This window comes from Ochlerotatus camptorhynchus, unplaced genomic scaffold, assembly GCF_037179485.1.
Source record: "Ochlerotatus camptorhynchus isolate MF236.1 unplaced genomic scaffold, CSIRO-AGI_Acam_v1.1 ptg000137l, whole genome shotgun sequence".
Classification (NCBI taxonomy): Eukaryota; Metazoa; Arthropoda; class Insecta; order Diptera; family Culicidae; genus Ochlerotatus; species Ochlerotatus camptorhynchus.
Window position 1 is genome coordinate 1,000,872 of NW_027040627.1, and position 20,079 is coordinate 1,020,950.

The 20,079-nt window shown below is 46.0% G+C and overlaps 1 protein-coding gene across 4 annotated transcripts in view; it reads right to left on the reverse strand.

The window, feature by feature from the left end:
• Window positions 1-20,079, reverse strand: part of LOC135700496 (sex determination protein fruitless-like) — a 790,809-nt gene that overhangs the window by 534,942 nt on the left and 235,788 nt on the right. The window lies entirely within an intron of this gene.

The following is a 20,079-nucleotide window of genomic DNA, read 5'->3' on the forward strand; positions in this document are numbered from 1 at the left end:
TTAATAATGAATCACTCAATCATATATTGTAAGTGCCTGGAGTTGGACATGATGCAGAGTCGCACGGCCGATGCGATTGACTGTTCACTCAAAATCACAAAAACATAGTAACATAGTAAATTTTTCTCGATTTTCCTCAAAAATCTGCTCGAATATGAGGAAAATTGACGAAAAATTTACTCAGTCTAGGAGTGACCTATGTTTTGAAAATTTAATTGAGCAGAACTCAAATATATAAAAGATACAGATTTGAGCTTTTTTCGAATGTTGTAGCCAATATCAAAACCTACAAAAGCTTCATACATTATTTTACGGGATTGATTTTCCATGCCTGTTCAGGATAAGTTTGTTTACATCATGGTTTCACCGGAGCAAGCACGTTGTGTTTCGATCCTGCACGCTCGAAAGTAAAATCCCGGTTTATCCGCCCGAGACTTAGCAAAACTTTTGAATTTGCCTGTTTTCGATCAAATTCCTGGGCAGGAATTGAATGTCTCGATTGACCGGAAGAATGTAAAATCAAAGAGAGGTCGAAATTCCCCAAAAATTTCCTTGTCATTTTTTCTTGACCTGATGACCGCCATCTGGGATTCCAAAATGACGTCTGGCATCGATTTCCGTCCTCTACACGTCGTCCCCTTTCCGAAAATACTCATATTGTAGGGTATTCGACAGTTTTTCTTAACCCGATGGTCGCCATCTTGAATTCCAAAATGACGTCTGGCAATGTTTTTACTGAACCGACGGCCGCCATCTTGGATTTGAAATCGGCCACTGGCATCGATTTCTGGCCTCTACCCGTCGTTTCCTTTCAGGAAATACTCTTATTGTAGAGTATTTGACAGTTTTTCTTTACCCGATGGTCGCCATCTTGGATTCCAAAATGGCGTCTGGCATCAATTTGCGGCCTCTGCACGTTGTTTTTTTTTCCGAAAATATCCATATTGTAGAGTATTTGACAGTTTTTCGTGAAGTGATGGCCGCCATCTTGGATTTCAAAATAGTGTCAGAAATCAATTTTCGGCTTCTACACGTCATCCCTTTTTCGGTTCCTGTTCTCACATTGCACAGCAACATTTTATATGGACGAGCTTGCGAGACATAACATACTAAGGAAGTTCATGTGCACACTAGCACCGCGTAGTGAGAGAGTTCTGAAAAAAATATGACCATCATTCGAAAGGACTTGGTCACTTGAACAACTTTGCTGAAGACAGTAACCTTCCCAAGTAACAATTTTGGTTTTATGCGGGTTCTATAGACCATGATTTAGACTTGTAGAATGCTATAAAACCTTTATAAATCATGCAATGTTACTTGGGTTCTATATGGCCAGGTTCTCGAGATACAGCTTATACAGGAAGTTCACTTGCACGCTAGCTTCAAGAGAATCTACATCGTCAAATGTGGTAAAGGTTACGTCATCCCAGATGCTTTTGGCTACCGCTATTGTCATCATTCAGGACAGGCAAGGATCACGCTATCCAGCTCGTGCCCTACTCGACTCTGGTTCGGAATGTAATTTCATTTCGGAAGATTTGAGTAGGTTGATGAACGTCCCCAGCTACAAGGTCGATATTTCAATCCAAGGAGTTGGACAGGCAAACACGAGGGTCACCCGAAGGGTTCAAGCTACGGTTAAATCTCGGATTTCGTCATATTCCCGAACTATGGACTTCCTAGTACTGACAAAAGTTACTGCATGTTTGCCTACTGCCTCGGTGCAGTCTAACAGATGGGAGATACCGGAAGGAATCGGATTTGCAGATCCAGAGTTCTTTCGATCAAGAAAGCTGGATTTGGTGTTAGGAGTCCAAGCCTTCTTCAACTTCTTCCAATCCGGACGAGAGATTCCACTGGGCGACGGACTGCCTACACTCACTGAATCGGTCTTCGGATGGGTGATATCCGGAGAAATCAATAGAGCAACTAAGGGTTCAAGATTCTCATATAACCTCGCAGTCTCTGACAATTTGGAGGAACTATTGTCACGGTTTTGGTCCAGCGCAGTTTGTGCAGTTTGAGTGTACTGTTTGAAGGGAAGCAGATGGTCGATATACGGTGACTTTTCTTAAAAACGAGCGAATCTTGGAACAACTGGGATAATCTAAGGAAATAGCGCTGAAACGTCTACAAAGTGTGGAAAGAACACTGTCAAGGGACCCTAATCTCAAAAAACAATACAACAGCTTCATGGCAGAATATGCTGAGCTCGGTCATATGAGGGTTGTGAAGGATACGGACGAAGAGGTGGTGAAACGAGTCTTTCCACCCCATCATTCAGTTATCAAGTAGGCGAGTACCATAACCAAGGTCAGGGTGGTGTTTGATGCATCCTGCAAAACATCAACGGACGTCTCCCTAAACGATGCGCTGTTTGCAGGACCGATTTTGCAGCAAGAGCTGAGGTCGATCATCCTACGAAGCAGGTTCCGCCAGGTTATGATCATCGCAGATGTGGAGAAAATGTTTCGGCAGATGTGGATCACTCTGTTGGATACGCCACTCCAATGCATCCTTTGATTTGGACCGGATAACGAAGTTGTTACGTACGAGCTGATTACGGTGACGTATGGTACGAAACGGGCACCATTCCTAACTACTCGTACGCTCAAAAAATTGGCAGAAGATGAACGAGATTGGTTTCCACTTGCTGCTCAAACCGTTTACGAGGACGAATATATGGATGATGTGATCACCGGTGCGGATGATGTTGAGTCAGCTATCGAGCTGCGACATCAGATCGATGCCATGTTGATAAGCGGAGGATTCAGGTTGAGGAAATGGGCGTCAAATGCAGCGGAGGTGTTGAAGGACATTCCTAAGGAGGATTTGGCTCTACCCAGTGCACAAGGGATTGATTGGGACCGAGACGCAGCAGTCAAAACTTTGGGACTAACCTGGCTTCCCAATACAGATTGCTTCAAATTTCAATTCACCCTTCTTCCAGTCGCTGTTGATCAACATTCCACCAAACGGAGTGTACTAAGCATCGTTGCAAGATTGTTCGACCCGTTAGGACTGCTGGGTGCAGCAATTACGACAGCGAAGATATTTATGCAGCGGCTTTGGAGTCTGGAGGATGAGCAAAATCGAAAACTGAACTGGGACGACCGTTTACCGAAAACGGTGGGCGAGGAGTGGTGCAAATATCAACATCAGCTGCCGTTGCTGAATGAGTCTTTGAAGCAATATCTTTCGAATTCCACTGCTTCTCGGACGCATCGATGCTAGCCTACTACGGCTCTACTGTCTACCGTATGCGTGATAATGTTTGCACCATCGTCAAATAAGGTTCCCGTTTCACCTGTGCATGCAATGCCTTTGTTTTCTTTGCATGCACGTAACCCATAGCTCATACCGTAGTAGGCTGTGACGTTCGCATTTCTCGACGAAGGCTCTAGTTGAGAAACGCTTAGTTGACCAACTTGGAGTTGATGGTGATACGAGGCCGTTGTGTCTGCTGTGGACCGGGAACGTGACGAGAGTAGAGAAAGAATCCAAACAGGTATCATTGGTCATCTCAGCCGCGAAAAGAAGAAAGCATTCATTGGAAGAGGCCCGCACCGTGAACGAGTTGTCCCTACCGAAACAAACTCTATCGTACACCGATGCGGTTCCGAGGATACTGATTGTTGTCAACAACTTGAACTTGATGGTTCCTTTGAAGATAAGGGAAGGACGCAATCGCCAACCCGTCGCTGCGAAAACGAGACTAGGTTGGTGCATCTATGGCGGTGAAGGAGCTAATGAAGCGAGAGCTACGGTCAACTGAAATTCCAGTGTTTGCGCGTCAGATCAAGCTCTACACGATCTTGTCAAGGATTTCTTCACCACGGATGACGTCGGTACGCAGCCAGCAATGAATCTGCTATCCGAGGAAGATAAGCGTGCTCAACGGATCCTGGAGGAACCAACGGTTCGAGTCGGCACCCATTATGAAACCGGTCTTCTGTGGAAGTATGACCACATAGAGCTTCCTGACAGCTACAACATGGCTCTTCGTCGACTTGAATGCTTGGAGAGGAGGATGGATCGAAGCCCAGAACTCAAGAATGCCTGCAGAAACAACTAAAGGACTACCAACTCAAAGGCTACGCACACCGTGCGACCAAGGAGGAGCTAGCTACTGCTGATCCAAGAAGAGTATGGTATTTACCCTTTAGGAGCGGTGCTCGGAAGCCGGGAAAGGTCCGCATGATTTGGGATGCTGAAGCTGCTGTAAACGGGATTTCTCTCAACTCAGTACTATTGAAAGGTCCAGATCAACTGACGTCGCTTCCTGGCGTTCTGGTTCGCTTCCGACAGTTCAGTGTGGGCGTTTCAGCAGATTTAAAAGAGATGTTCCACCAGCTGTACATGCTCAAGAAAGATCGCCACTCGCAGCAATTCCTATTTCGCAGTGATCCTTCCAGAGCTCCAGACATCTATCTTATGGACGTTGCAACATTTGAGTCAACGTGCTCTCCGGCGTCAGCTCAGTACGTTAAAAACAAAAACGCTGATGAGTTCAAAGAGCTGTATCCCCGAGCCGCTGAAGGGATTGTACAGAACCACTACGTTGATGATTCTTTTGAGAGTTACGAAAGCGTTGAGGAGGCCATCAAAGTATCCCAAGAAATGCGCTATATTCACGAGCAAGGTAGCTTCGAGTTGAGAAATTGGCTGTCGAACAGTAGCGAAGCGTGACCTAGGAGAACCACAGTCCAAAGAAGGCAAGCAGCTCGCAACTGACAAGTCAAACGACTATGAACGTGTTCTCGGACTTCTATGGTTGACACAGGAGGACGCCTTCAGTTCTCAACCCAAATGAGTCAGGAAATCTGTGATTTGATTCAGAACGGCGAACGTCCAACAAAAAGGCAAATGTTGAAATGCCTGATGTCCCTTTTTGACCCTTTGGGACTGCTATGCCACTTCACAGTACATGGAAGATCCTGTTGCAAGACGTGTGGAGAGCAGGAATTCAGTGGGACGAGAAAGTGAGCGAGGACTTGCACAGAAGGTGGAACAACTGGACGAGCCTGTTCGAGGAGGTTAAAAAGCTTCAAATTCCTCGCTGCTACTTCCTAGGAGCAACTGCCGCACGCTACAGGGATCTACAACTTCATGTATTCGTTGACGCGAGTGAATCAGCGTACTGCGCAGCTGCCTACTTTCGTACGTTGAACTTCGAAGGAATCCCTGAGTGTGTGTTAGTCACAGCGACGCAGTCGGTGCCACGACTGGAACCGCCGATGTTGTAAACTGGCGTTGGGTTCCTAGCAAGCAAAATCCGGCAGATATTGCGACGAAGTGGGGAAAAGGTCCCGATTTGGCAGCAAACAGCGTTTGGTTCAAGGGTCCTGCATTCCTGCAGCTTGCAGAAACAGAATGGCCGAAGCAGCGAACGCCGTCATCACCCACAGAAGAAGAACTACATTCTTGCTACGCTCACAAAGGGGTAAAAATACCTGAACGTCTGGTAGATCTGGAACTTTTTTTTACAGCTGAACAGGGCCACTCGCGCAGTCACTTGCGTCCTGAAAATCTGAAGCGGAAAACCACAGGCAACCAACGATCCGTAGGCCCGTTGACGTCTGAAGAGCTGCAGAAGGCGGAGAAACTTCTCATTCGTGAGACCCAGTGGCAGAGCTTTCCGGACGAGATGGTGGTGTTAACACGCAACAGGTCGAAACCGGACGAAGAGCAGTTACCCGTGGCAAAATCCAGCAACATCTATCCGTTGTGTCCAATCTTGGATGAAGACGGTATTCTTCGCATGGATGGCCGGATAGGAGCAGCACCGAACGTTAGAAAGGAGGCGAAATTCCCGGCGATTCTCTCTAGGAGCCATGTGTCACACGTCTGGTGGTCGACAGTTATCACCATAGATATCTGCAGGGCACCAATTTTCAAGGCGCCGAAAGACTACTAAATGAGCATATCGAGCAGCTAGCCGTTACATTCACGGGTACCAACACGAAGTGGATCTTAAGCATACAATAACAACTGCAAGCTAGATGACGAGGCGCTAGAGACATTCATGGTGGAAGCTGAAGCGGTCGTGAACAGTCGTCCACTCACGTATCTACCGCTTACATCGGAGGAATACGAATCCCTTACGCCAAATCATTTTCTTCTGGGCAACTCAAGTGGTGTGCGGCAACCGGCAGTTCCGGCAACAACTCCAGCGGACGCTCTACGAACCTCTTGGGGCCAGATACAACAACAGCTCGATGTGTTCTGGAGAAGATGGACCCGGGAATATCTCCCAACTTTGACAAAACGTCCGAAGTGGTGCGGCGAGGTGAAGCCAATAACTGAAGGAGAACTGGTCTTGATAGTTGGCGATGGGAAAAGGAATGAGTGGATAAGAGGTCGTATAGTCCAAGCAATCAAGGGGGTGGACGGAAGAATACGGCAGGCTATGGTACAAACTGCGAGGGGCAAGTGCGTAGGCCGGTGGCTAGATTGACGGTCCTAGAGGTTGATGAGATGAGTAAAACTGGACCAGGTGGCCAGTGTTACGGGGGAGAGAATGTTGGCACAGGGAACACTGCTTGTGACGGTACAGTAGCGGCTCAGGCGAACTGTCAGCTAAACTGTCACGTTGACAGAGCTGAAGGAAGATCTGCTGTGTCATCTATCTAATTATAATAGAATTTTATAGTTAAATTTATTTGGATAAAGCTAAATTACATTGTCTCTTACAGCTAGTTAAATTATCTTACCGCTATATACTAAAACCTAGTTGTTCTATCATTGTGAGTCTTGCTATTTCATGCGAATTGTAAGTTCTAAATCTAAATTGTTTAAACTTAACCTAACTAATGCTTAATCATGCAGGAATAGCGTGAAAACGATTGTCTGGGTTTTGGATTGTCCTTAAAACTACACATGCAAACCGATTTTTGCAAGTAAAACAAAACCTAATGAACTACTCCAAAACTAACCTAAAAATAAACTTACAGCTAAAGCTTCATTGCAACACAAATACCGTCGATGTGATTTGCTCGAAGAAATCCTACCGTGGGACATATTCGACCGACAAACATTGGGAACATGTTTGCAAATTTGTTTCTTAACATGATATGTTTAACTCTATTAAAAATATTGGATTAACTGCATCAGAATTTCGTTTGAGGTGTCCGTGATACCAGATAATGGGGGAGGGAGGGCACCGTGCATTGTCTCCGCCAGTAGTTGCAACCCATAGTTTAAGAAACGCTGGTTTAGCGCATCAAGCAAACAATCATCAGTTTGACAAATTACTCAGTAGCTCTATGATTTACAGCGATTGCCAAGCCGCCACTTTCCGATAACATCCATAACAGATAAGCCATTGCATGCACACACACACTAATCACTCCTCTGGTGCTGCATAAATCTTCACTGGGAAATCATTCTAAACCACAGTAAATCACAAATTATCCAAACTGTTCATGTAGCAAAACCACTCACTCCACGCAATTCAATGCGGTCACTCCGTACACACCTGCAGCAGCAATGCAAAAAGAGCCCATAAAACAGGTTGACAAATTGACATGCAGCTTCCCCTTCCCTCCCCCCTTCGTTCCGTTTTGATATAAAATAACTTGACAGTTCAGTGCTCACAGATTCACACGCATCGTAAACAATATTCGCTATACCCACTGCTCACTGCCTTCCACCACGCGATACCTAATAGGATTTACAGATCATATTCAATAATTAATAGGTCATAATCAATCTGGTCGGTTGGTAGTCAAAACCATCCCCGAACTCGCTGGAGTGCAGTTCAGCCACCGCGGCGTCAGAAGCTGGTGATTGAGTGCCACTGCAAACAAAAAAAAAAGTGCTCATCATCCATTTTCTGCTCGTTGGCTATTTCCAGCGTGACATTGGGTACGTGGGATGCAATTGTCCTTGCATTTCGACGTTTGTTTTAATTTGACTGAAATGTTCCCCAGAGATAATCCTTTACCATTTCCTGGTAAAAAAAATCAAACGTCACAGTAGCGTAATTATTTGATAAATCGAATTTGGCTTCATTTTGGCATTTCCCTCGGTAAGAAACACAGTGATTCCAAAACGAACTGCAGGATCGAGGTAATTATCCACATATACAGGAATCCTCCGAATTAAGCTGATTTTTCGTTGATGACAAGTCATATACAAAAATCAGCTCAAATAGATTACATCCGCCCACCGCGCTAATCGGTGGATTCCTGTATATGTACTGCAATATGGTAATGAAAAGTTGTTATACACGTAATCGAAAATGGAACACTTGCTGGGACAATAATTCCAATGAGTTACAAATGAGTATAGCAACGCGCACCAGCAGTCAGTTGTACGTACATGCTTGTTACTAGAGAATGCACTATATTGTAAAGCGCTGGTTATTTATCATTTAATTAATTCGATCCACGCGTGTTGAACATGGTGCAGATTTCGGAGGCATTGCATTGCCATTGGTTTTGGCTGCCGACCTCCGGTGGCCACCACCTCGCAGAGCTCTATAGCTGCCATTCGATGGCATTACGCTACGTTGGTGATGCTAGTAAATACTGTTTGACCACTGGTGCTAGTGCACTGTACTAATTATGTGACCCGAAACAATTGATGGAGTGCGAATTGCGATGCCTAGGTCGAATAGGGATGAATGCGGTTGATGGAGTATAGGTAATAATTGTGTCAATAATTTCACCGTAGAAATTTGGGTTTCTTATCTATCTGTCTGCTCACTTTTAGCAAGAGGCATCGGCGAGACAACTGAAAGTGATTCTTCTGTGACAGACTTCTAGTAGACAGATAAAATAATTACAACGACGATGTTTAAGTTATTATAACAGCTGTCATGCACACTGCACGAGTTATATTAGAAGTTCATCCATAGACAGAAGCATCAACTTCATAGAATTATTGCTGGAAATGTTTTCTACAGTTTTATCTGCTTCTTTGAGAATCGTTAAAAACATCTCTATTTGTACCAGCAACAGTTCCTATAGAAACAGATTTTTTTTAGTTATTGGTGTCGTCACCCACCATAAATTGTTCAACTTCCAATAAAAACGAAAAAAAAAATCCGTGTCGAAATTAGAGGTAAACTATTCCAGAACTTTGTCAATCATTTCTATGTACTGCTTCTCGTGGGTCTCTTCGATTGAGGTACTGAGAGTTGGAGCGTCGGCCCCGTAACGCTTGGGTTTTTTTGACGTAGACCTCGTCTTACGGGAAGGTACGGGGGGTAAATCAAAAATCTAAAATTGCGACCGTCACAAAAGGTGTAAGGTTTTGAACGCTTATAACGTTGTCATTTAAAGATGAAATTAAAATCCAAATACACCAATCGATAGGAAATCAGCTGTTACAATAAACGCTTTTTAAATTTTTCATGAACTCTGTTTTAAAAATATATAAATAAAAAGTGGTAATTTTATCACTGTTTTCATGAAATAAACGTTCTCCCCAAATCAAGTCTTGATAATCGAGTACCATATGGTTGCACATCGTGCTGATTGAATCTGAAAAGTTATAAAACAGCGCTGCTAATGTGCCGCAACTCATTTTTGCTTCGGTCGGCGGGTAAGCAGGTAGCAGCAGCAGTAGCAGCAGTAGGAAGGCGATTCCTGTCAAGTGCGCAGCGTTCGAGTTTTGCACCTCGAACTTTGCGCGTCGTTCCCTTCGAGATCACTGGTTGCTGGTAGCGGCGTCGCCTCGATGGCACAATTGCTCCTTGCCTGCATGATAACTACAAATCTCGATTACTTTTTCGAAAGGACATATCAGCTTTTGTAAACAACGCATTTTATCGTCGGTTTGGCATAACTGATAGCTCGCCCCACATACTCAGGAAGGGGAAAATTTCCTCTATCTGATGGTAGTGTTAGCACGCGTGGGTGAGCTACCAGTTACGCCAAATCGACGATAAAATGCGTTGTTCGCAAAAGCTGATACGTCCTTTCGAAAAAGTAATCGAGAAATACTTCTTGGGCTGTGTACCAATTGCCGATTAAAATTTAACTCGTTGTTAAACGTGACGTTTCGAAAGTTATTTTCAATGTTCGAAAATGCCGGAAATTGATCAGTTTTCAAACAGAACTCAGCCACGGTTTCCAAAATTTTACTTCTAGTCGGTCCGAAATAACCACGCTCGTATAGCAGGGCTATTCGATAACTCATCTTCACTTTTAACCACGAGTTAAATTTAACGCGCCCATTGCGACACAGCCTTGGAAGTAAAATTAGGGCCATCCATAAATTACGTATATTTGTTTGACCAATTAACCCCCTTCCTCCTCGGAGCGTGTTTTGCAATACACCTAATACATGGCCGGTCCCAACCTCTGAAACCTCTCTCCTCCCTCAACTACTACGTTATTTATGAAAGTTCCCTAATCATTGGGCAACAGTGAAAATCAACAGCACACACCACACAAAACGGGTTGGAAATTTAGGCGAAATTTCGATATTGATCGTCAATATCTTACGATCAGAACATTTTAGCTTGAAATCCCTCAATTTACTTCTCGGTACATCTATTGATTAAATAAAAAATACTATATAGGGTAAATGTTGGCTTCGGCACCCATTGACTGTTTTCGGCAACCAAAATTTAAACGTTAATTTCACTATGTTTTCCCATCAACGCACTTCCCTGAATGTGTCCAAACGATTGTTTAGCCTTTCAGCTTCAATCTGATTATATTTGAACGATCGAGCAATCCAGTAATGCTACATTTTTCTTCAAATAAAGCATACGCACTACAAAATGAGGTTGATTTCGAGTTGCCGATAATAGAACAGCTGGTTAACACGCAGTTCTAATGGGAAGGTTGCCGAAGAAAAAGAGACTGCCGACAATAGTCACACTCACCTGAGATGTTTGGAGCGTTGTAAAAACGCTTTCAAAACGTTTTGAAAAATTCTGTCGATTGGAATGGATAGAGAAGCAAGCAGCACATGAATGTAAACAAACAGACACATCATATATGTGCGTGACGCTGAGAATATGCTAGTAGAAGTGCAGACGCTGCTTAGATTGACGAGAATACGTAAATTCCCCTATGTTTTTTTTTTTTAAGATTTCGTGTGTTTTATGAACGCACATCCATAAGATGTTTCTGTGGTGAAAAAAAATAGGATTTTCCTACACAGATTATAGACTCCTGCACCAAGCACTGAAATTATCAGACGGTACCTCTATTTATGCTTTTAGATTAGCTATGAAAGTCCATCCTACTTGGAAAATTATGCTATAGAACGGTTTATAAAATCCCAGATTTTTTGCTAAAGGGGGAAAGGCATAGCAAGCCGTTCGATTGCATAATTTTCCAAGTAGGAGGGACTTAAAATGATGCTTTATTGTTGCCATACATCAACAGGCTGGCTGTAACCCAAATGATGTTGATAATACTAATAATAATAATAATAATAATAATAATAATAGTAAAATTACATGTCAAATAATCACAGAAAGAAAAACAAAACAGAATGTAAAAAACATAAATGGAAATACACTACTTTTCTCGGTCAGTCACTGCGGCCGGCGAAAACAGATGACAATCTCCGACGAAGCGCACACACTTAGGTGCTCTAAGACTGACATATACGAGCGTCAATTTTGACATAAAATTGAGTCACAATAGACGTGAAATTCAGCTCAATCAAACGTACTTTCGAACTTTTCAGTCTTGGAGCATTTAATTTTACATGACATGTTTGTTTACGTCTCATACTTTATGTCAAATATGGATTCCGTCACGTGTAATATTAGGTATTTTTAAGTGTGCATCACGTGTGAGGTGAAAGTCGAATACAGATGCGACTCTGTTGAACACACGCAGTAGTCCGCAAATCGACGTAGTTCGTGCGACGCAGTGGCAGTCTCAGCATGAGGTTGTTACGGAGTGGTCGAGGTTGCACGTTTAGGTCAATTTGCCTCAGGATAGCCTTACAATCTATTCTTCCCTGTAGAGTGTCGGCGATAATCAAAGCTCTGCTTGTGTCCCTTCTAATCCGGAGAGGTTCAAGGTTTATCAGTTGGCAGCGACTCTCGTAGCTGGGCAGCCGAAGCGGATCTCTCCAGGGCAGTCTACGAAGCGCAAAACGAAGAAAGCGACGTTGAACAGATTCGATTCTCTCGGCACCATTGTTGTAATTCGGATTCCAAACCGCAGAACAATACTCAAGCGTCGAGCGTACCATAGAGATTTTAAGCAGTAGACATCGGTGAAATTTTTAGCTGTCCTGAAGATGAATCCTAAAGGCCTAGACGACTTATCGATGACATAAGAAATGTGTTGCCTGAATGTTAGCTGTGAATCCAACTCCACACCCAGGGTCTTTCACCTGATTCACGCGTTCGAGTGTCGTTCCAAGCAGGTCGTAGCTGAATACAATCGGTTGCTTTTTTCGTGAGAACGTTATGGCAGAGCACTTTGCTGGGTTCACTACCATTCGAATTAAAGTAAACCAACTGGCGAAGACATTAAGCTGATGTTGAAGATTGTGGCAGTCAGCGATCGAGCAAATTCGTAAAAATATTTTGAGGTCGTCTGCATATGGTAATCGAGGTCCTTCGATAACCAGATTCCCGTCGTTGAAGTAGAGTAGAAAAATCAACGGTCCCAGATGGCTTCCCTGCGGTATACCTGATGTGGAAAAGAAGCTAACTGATTTGCAATCTCCTATAGCAACCATAAGTTGGCGACCAGTAAGATACGAACGGAACCAACTCAAGAGATTACCGCTCACCCCAAGCCTGTCGAGTTTAGCAATCGAAATGTCATGATTCAACTTATCGAATGCCGCGGATAGATCGATATATATATAACGTCCGTCTGTACCCGTTCAGTCATACTATCGGTAATGTAGGATGTGAGGCATAGCAGATTGGTGGTTGTAGAGCGACCGCCAGTAAACCCGTGTTGATCAGCACTCAGATACTGCTTGCTGTGAGAGAGCAACGGTTCCATAATAACATAAGCTCGAGTAGTTTCGAAACAGCACTCAGCGATGTAATTCCACGATAGATATCCACGGCTCGTTTGCTTCCCTTTTTGTGGACAGTGTGCATGTGTGCAAATTTCCAGGAGGATGGAAATATACCACTGGAGAGGAACATACGGAATAGCCGGTGCAGTGGAGTTAACAAGCAAGCAATATGTTTCTTCAAAAACACGGACGGAACTCCATCGGGTCCAGGGTTGAAGGACGATTTGAGCTGTGTTGCAGCGTTAGAAATCATCTTAACGTTGACATCAATTGCACCCAGCGTTTGACAGTGTGATGGTCCTGGCTGCGAGGGAAACATGGCCGTCACTTAGTCTCTCATCAGTGAACACACTGGCAAAATTGACAGAAAAAAGGCGGCAAATATCCTGCGGAGTGGAAGCGACTTCATTGTTCAATTCCATTGACGATGGGAGGCCAGATTCTCTGCGTTGCCCGTTCACGTAGTTCCAGAAGGATTTCGGGTGTAGTTTAAGGTTACGCTGAAGACCTCGTTGAAATCGCAAAAAGCATCGACGACTGGCTCGCTGATACTCGTGATTAAGCCTCACGTAGTGATGTTTCAGAGGAAGCATGCGATACTTCGTAAATCTTCTCAATGCTGCTCTCTTGGTCGACTTCAACCTACGCAGCTCAATCGTCTACCAGGGAGGGTCAGAGCCGTTGCGGTGAATTCTTTTCGGGACGTGTCTGTCAATGACATATGCCAAGACTTGAGAAAAAGTTTGCACAGCGGCCTCAACGTCGTCATGATCGAGAATGTTCTCCCAGTCCATGTTTGACAACACATCTACGATGGTCGGCCTTTCGAAAGTCATAAGAAACCGCAGCAGGAAGACTATCGAAATCACGAACGAGATTGTCCTCAACAGTGACAATCAGAGGAGGGTGGTGCGGAACAAGCTTAACTAGTGGACAAGGTGCTGTGGAAATGAACGGAGCATTGTCTTGAGTGCTCACGAAGCAGAGGACCAAACTACGGTTGTTCTCGTTGACTACGTGGTTAATTTGAGAAAGCGTTGCTACGCTATAGTTATCGAGAAGGCCGATAGCTCCTGCATGAAATACAGAACGTTCTGGATGTGGATAGAGAAAGCCGCCATGGGATGGTCTCCACGAAACGCCTGCTAGGTTAAAGTCCAATGAATAGCTCATCAATTGGAGTCGCTCTTTCCATTACTGTGAAGACTGATTGACAGTGAGTTTCGATGAGTTCAAGATCACAAACTCGATCTGGAGGCATGTACAATGCGCACAAAAATAATGTGCGATCGCCCAGTTTAATGGCTGTCCAAACCTGTTCCACACTGTTTCACGATTCATTTTCTATTGCACTCGCCTCCAATCCGGAACGGACAGCCACAAGAACGCCACCACCAGTAGATTTTCGGCTGTTGTTTGGATTCCGATCGCAACGAAAAACCTCATAATCGGATCCGAACACCTGGCTGGAAAGCGTTCGCGAATCGAGCCACGTCTCGCATAGGACAATCACGTCATAGCAACGATCCGATACAGCAAGCCGGTAGTCGTCAACCTTAGAATTCATTCCGCCGGCGTTTTGGAAGAAAATCACGATGTCCTGCTTGCGGCTTATAATCGAACGTCTGTTGTCCCTGGAAATCACGGAAGCATCAGAAAGCGAATGAGCATTAACAATACCATGCGGATACTCGCCATAGTGACTGGGTTGGAAGATTCCCACTCCACATCCGACTACAGGTCCGGAACGACTATGGTGAGCGGCGGCAGCAAATGGCTGGACTGAGACGGAGGGATTGGGGGCTTCCACGAGGCTCTCTACGGCGCGTTCCGGGCTCCGAGGTACGAGAGTTGATTCGGCGGCATTCAAGGTGCTGAAATTTGGATCGGCATCAGACATCGTATTTGCGCTATTAATTATGTACTCGCCTGTTCTAGCAAGTTGGAAGACCCCCAATCCACATCTAAACTCAGGTCCAGGACGACTATGATGTACGCTGACAGGAATTAGCACGACTGAGATAGAGGAACCGGGGGCTTCTCTATAAAGCTTTCCACGATGCGTCCCGGTTGAAAAGCAGATTGGTTCATCCAGAGTTCAGAAGACATCGAGCTTACTACGTCGTTTTCAGAAGGCGAGGTTGGATCGGATGGTTGCGTTAAGTATTCGCTGCTGGAAGCGGAAGGTGGCTCAGAAAAAGAAGGTTTTGGAACGTATCGATACTTGCCTGTAAGTGCAGGCTGGAAGACCTCGTCACCGATTCCAAAACCAGGAGCAGATTTCAATGTCTGGAAAGCAGCAAGTCTTTTAGGTGAATCTCTGACAAAGTTAATCATATCTTTTATCAGATTCAATGTGTCTCTGCAAATAGGAATAGTTTTGATTGTGTCGTGCGCAACCAAATTTAAAGAATGTCTTTTTCGTCCTACTTTGATATCACTTTCACTTTCACTAATTAAATTTCACTATCACTTTGAACTGTAACAGACACGTATTTCGTTTACTACTTGCAACCTAGCTCTGGTCCTCACAAGTTCCTACCTGACACCTCCCTGTGGTGTAGCCTGTGCAATGTTGTCCTTCCGACAATAGCAAAGTGAGGGGGTGCGACGCGAACTGTGGACACGGCACAATGGATTGGATACCACGCTACAGGGCTGACAGTCGTGCTATTCTGCTCCCTGAGTAAAGAAGGGTGACACCTTCTTGAAATGGCGAGTGGGCTAATAGTGCGGCTGCCCCCGTCCCGGTAAAACCTTGGCAGGCCTCCGGATACGTTCAAAACTCGTCACCAATTGGTGATTGGTCAGTAGTAGGCTCAGATGTAACATTCCTGACTTACGCCGATCTGGCTCTGAACACGACGCCCATGAAGGACCGTGTCAACCCTAGCATGGCCTCCCTGCTTGCATAGATAACCATAGGATTACGATATGAGACTACATACAACGAGTGGAGATAGCGGCCCGGCGGGGGGACCCATCAGAATGGAGCAAGGAGTGTTCACAATGAGCGAGATATTGCAGAGATCACCAGTGTCGAACCTGGGGGCCACTGCGAGTTCCAGCAGCAGCAGTAAGCCCCAAGGAGAGCAGCCAGGCGTTGGGCTAAGCCAGATATTTACACCGATATCCAGCAGTAGCAAATCTCAAGAACTGCAGCTTGGGAGAACCATAATGACGGAGGTCAGGAGGAAGATTGATGAACTCTATGTGTTCGTAAAGGATAAAACAACGTACACAAAGAGATCAAGCAACTTGTGACTGGAATCAAATCCGGCATATCAGTGGCAGATCGGGAATTCCAAGAGTGGAGAAAAAGAGCCGAAAATGCCGAAAAGGCTCTCCTGGAGGCCAAGGAGAGCATAAGACTTGCTGAAGCACATGAGACGCCGAAGAGACCCACAAATCCACGTCCTGAAAAGAGAGATAGGGACACGCCAGGAGATCATCAGAAGCCCAAAAATGTAGGGACGACGAGGAAGGCATCAAGAAGATGGGAGAAAATGGTGGGTGGCGTAAAGTCGTGAACCAGGAGGAGAGGAAGAATAAACAGAAGGAAGATGAAGTAAGGAAGAAGGAAGAGGAAGCGAGGACGAAGGAAGAGAAGAAGAAGGAAGACAGGAAGAACAAGGAGAAGCCTAGGTCTCGTAGGGAGAGAAGCAAGGGTGACGCTTTGGCTGTTGAGGCGAAGGACAAAACGTCCTACGCAGCATTTCTCCGGAAAGTGAGGGAGGATCCGGAGTTGAAACAACTAGGCGAGAATGTGGTGAAAACCAGGTGAACTCAGAAAGGCGCGATGCTATTTGAGCTGAAAACGGATCCTACGGTTAAGAGCGCAGCTTTTTAGGAGCTCGTCTAAAAATCTCTTGGTGGGACGGCGAACGTAAGAGCCTTATCCCAGGAGTCAGTGGTCGCGTGCAGGGATCTGGACGAGATCACAACGGAAGACGAGTTGAAAAGTGCGCTGGGAGACGTACCAATGGCAAGTCGGATGAGGAAGGCGTATGGTGGCACGCAGACGGCGATACGACTTTCTTCGGACGCAGCTAGACGAGCTGCTGAAGACAGGCCGAATCAAGGTTGGGCGGTCAGTGTGTCCGTTGAAAGCTATTCCTCGGGTGTCTAAGAAAATGGAGAGATGCTACAAATGCATGGGCTTCGGTCATCAGGTGAGAAACTGCAAAGGCCCTGACAGATCTGATCTGTGCAGGAAATGCGGAGAGAAGGGGCACGTTGCAAAAGACTGTACAAAGCAACCGAGGTGCATGCTCTGCAAAAAGGAGGACGGAAACGGCCATGTGACGGGAAGTTTCAGGTGCCCAGAGTTCAAGAAGGCGATGGTGGGCCAGCAACAATGGAGGTAACCCAAATAAATCTCAATCATTGCAACTCAGCTCAGCAACTGTTGTGGCAGTCGACAACGGAAACAAAGTGCGACGTTGCTATAATTGCAGAGCCATATCGAGTCCTTCTCGATAATGGTAACTGGGTGGCGGATAGAGCAGGAATGGCTGCCATACAAGTCATGGGCAGGTATCCCATTCAACAAGTGGGGGCGGGCTCATACGAAGGTTTCGTGATCGCCAAAATCAATGGAATCTATGTATGTAGTTGCTACGCACCCCCGAAATAGACAATTGAGCAGTTCCACCAGATGCTAGATGGGCTCACCGGAGAGGATTTCAATGCTTGGGCAGTGAATTTGGGGAGCAGGTGTACCAACGCAAGAGCTCTGGCAAAGTTGAACGTCAGTCTGTCCAACTCAGGAACCATCAGCACCTTCCTCAAATATGGTAGAGAATCCATTATCGACGTCACTTTCTGCAGTACGTCGCTAATGGCAAATATGAACTGGAGAGTTTGTGAGGAGTACACTCATAGTGACCATCAGGCGATTAGGTACAGCTTTGGCAAATACGGCAATGTGGAGAACGAAAGTAAGCAAGCGGAGGTGGAAGACGAAGACATTCGACAAGGATCTCTTTGTAGAAGCTCTCCGGGTAGACAGCAGCGTCCCAGACCAAAGCGCGGACGAGTTGACCGAATTGTTAGCGAGGGCATGCGACACACCCATTCCGAGGAAATCTGAGCCAAGGAACAGACGGCGCCCAGCGTACTGGTGGAACAAGGCACTTAGCACCCTCCGCACTAGTTGTCTCCTAACCAGATGGTGCGTTCAGAGAGCAAGAACTGATGCAGACAGAGCAGAGCAAAGGGTGGTGTTTCGAGCAGCCAAGGCCACTCTAAAACGGGAGATAAAGCTGAGCAAGTCAAACTGCTTTAAGGAGCTGTACCAAGACGCTGATGCCAACCCCTGGGGTGACACATACTGAGTCGCGATGGCGAAGATTAGAGGTCCAACGACGCACGTTGAAATGTGCCCAGACAAGCTGCAAGTCATCGTGGAGGGACTTTTCCAGAAGCACGACCCAATGACCTCGCCACCTACACCGTACGGTGAGGCAGAGGCAGACAACCCCGAAGGTAGACAAGTCTCCAACGAGGAACTCGTAGCAGTGGTGAAAGGGCTGAAGACGAAGAAAGCTCCCGGTCCGAATGGAATCTCCAACGTGGCGTTGAAGTCGGCGATCCAGGCGTTCCCGGACATGTTCAGGATAGTGCTGCAGAAGTGTCTGGATGAAGGTCACTTCCCGGACCGATCGAAGATACAGAAGCTAGTGCTGCTGCCGAAGCCCGGAAAATCGTATAGGCCTATATGCTTGCTGGATACAGTCGGAAAGTTATTGGAGAAGATCATCTTCAACAGGCTAACGAAATGCACAGAGAGCTCGACAGAGAGTGAGCACGGATTGTCGGTGAGGCAGTTCGGATTCAAAGGGAGGGAAGGGAGATCAACGGTGGATGCAATTCGGACAGTGGTCGAGAGTGCCGAGAAAGCGTCCAAACAGAAGCGGTGAGGATATCGATATTGCGCCGTGATAACGAACAGCGCCAGCTGGGTGGCCATCGCCGAAGCACTGCATGGAATGAGGGTTCCTGATTACCTGTGTAGCATTATAAGGAGTTACTTCCCGAAGTGGGTTCTAGTATACGAAACGGACATGGGATAGAAATCAGCCGGATCACGGCGGGTGTCCTTGGCCCAACGCTCTGGAACGCGATGTACAACGGCGTGCTAACGTTGAAGCTGCCCAAAGGAGTCGCGATCGTAGAATTTGCGGACGACGTCGTCTTGGTGGTAGTAGGCGAGACGTTGGAAGAGGTGGAAATGCTGGCGGCCGAGGCGATCTACACGGTTTCCAACTGGATGCAAGGAGCGAAGCTGCAGATAGCCCACCACAAAACGGAAGTGCTGTTGTTCAGTAACTGTAAAGCTGTTCAGCGGGCAGAAATTACCGTAAGGGAGAACGCCATAGCATCAAAGCGCGTGCTGAAGTATCTTGGAGTGATATTCGATGCCCGGCTAAACTTCAATAGCCACGTCGACTAAGCATGTGAGAAGGCGGCGAAGGCCATCAATGCGATAGCTAGAATTATGCCGAACAACTCTGGACCAAGCAGCAGCAAGAGGCGTTTTCTGGCTAGTGTATCGTCGTTGGTACTGAGGTACGAAGGTCCAGGCTGGGATGCAGCGCTGAAAACGAAGAAGAACCAAAGAAAATTAAACAATACGTTCCGCCTCATGGCCATGCGAGTCGTGAGTGCGTACAGAACAATTTCGACGGAAGCAGTATGCGTTATCGCCGGTATGATACCTGTGCAACTTACCTTGTGAATAGCTGGTCCGAAAGTGAGTGGAGAGTTGCCCGTGTGTGTTTATGAAGCGTTGGCATAGATACCTCTGTTTACCAGCATTGAACTGTTGCGTTTACAACTGAGGGCTGCACACATGGCTTACTGACTCGTTAAGCGTCAAGTTAAGACCTGCTTACACTAGCGCTAATATATGCCACACAATACCCATCGTCATCACCTTGGCGGAGGACTACGAGTGCTATATGCGAAGAGATACCAGAGGAGTACGGACATTGGTGAGAACGGAGTCGATGGCTAAGTGGCAGCAGGAGTGGGACGCAGCGGAGAACGGTAGATGGACATACATGCTAATACCGATTCTTTCGACCTGAGTGAACAGGAAGCATGGAGAAGTCAACT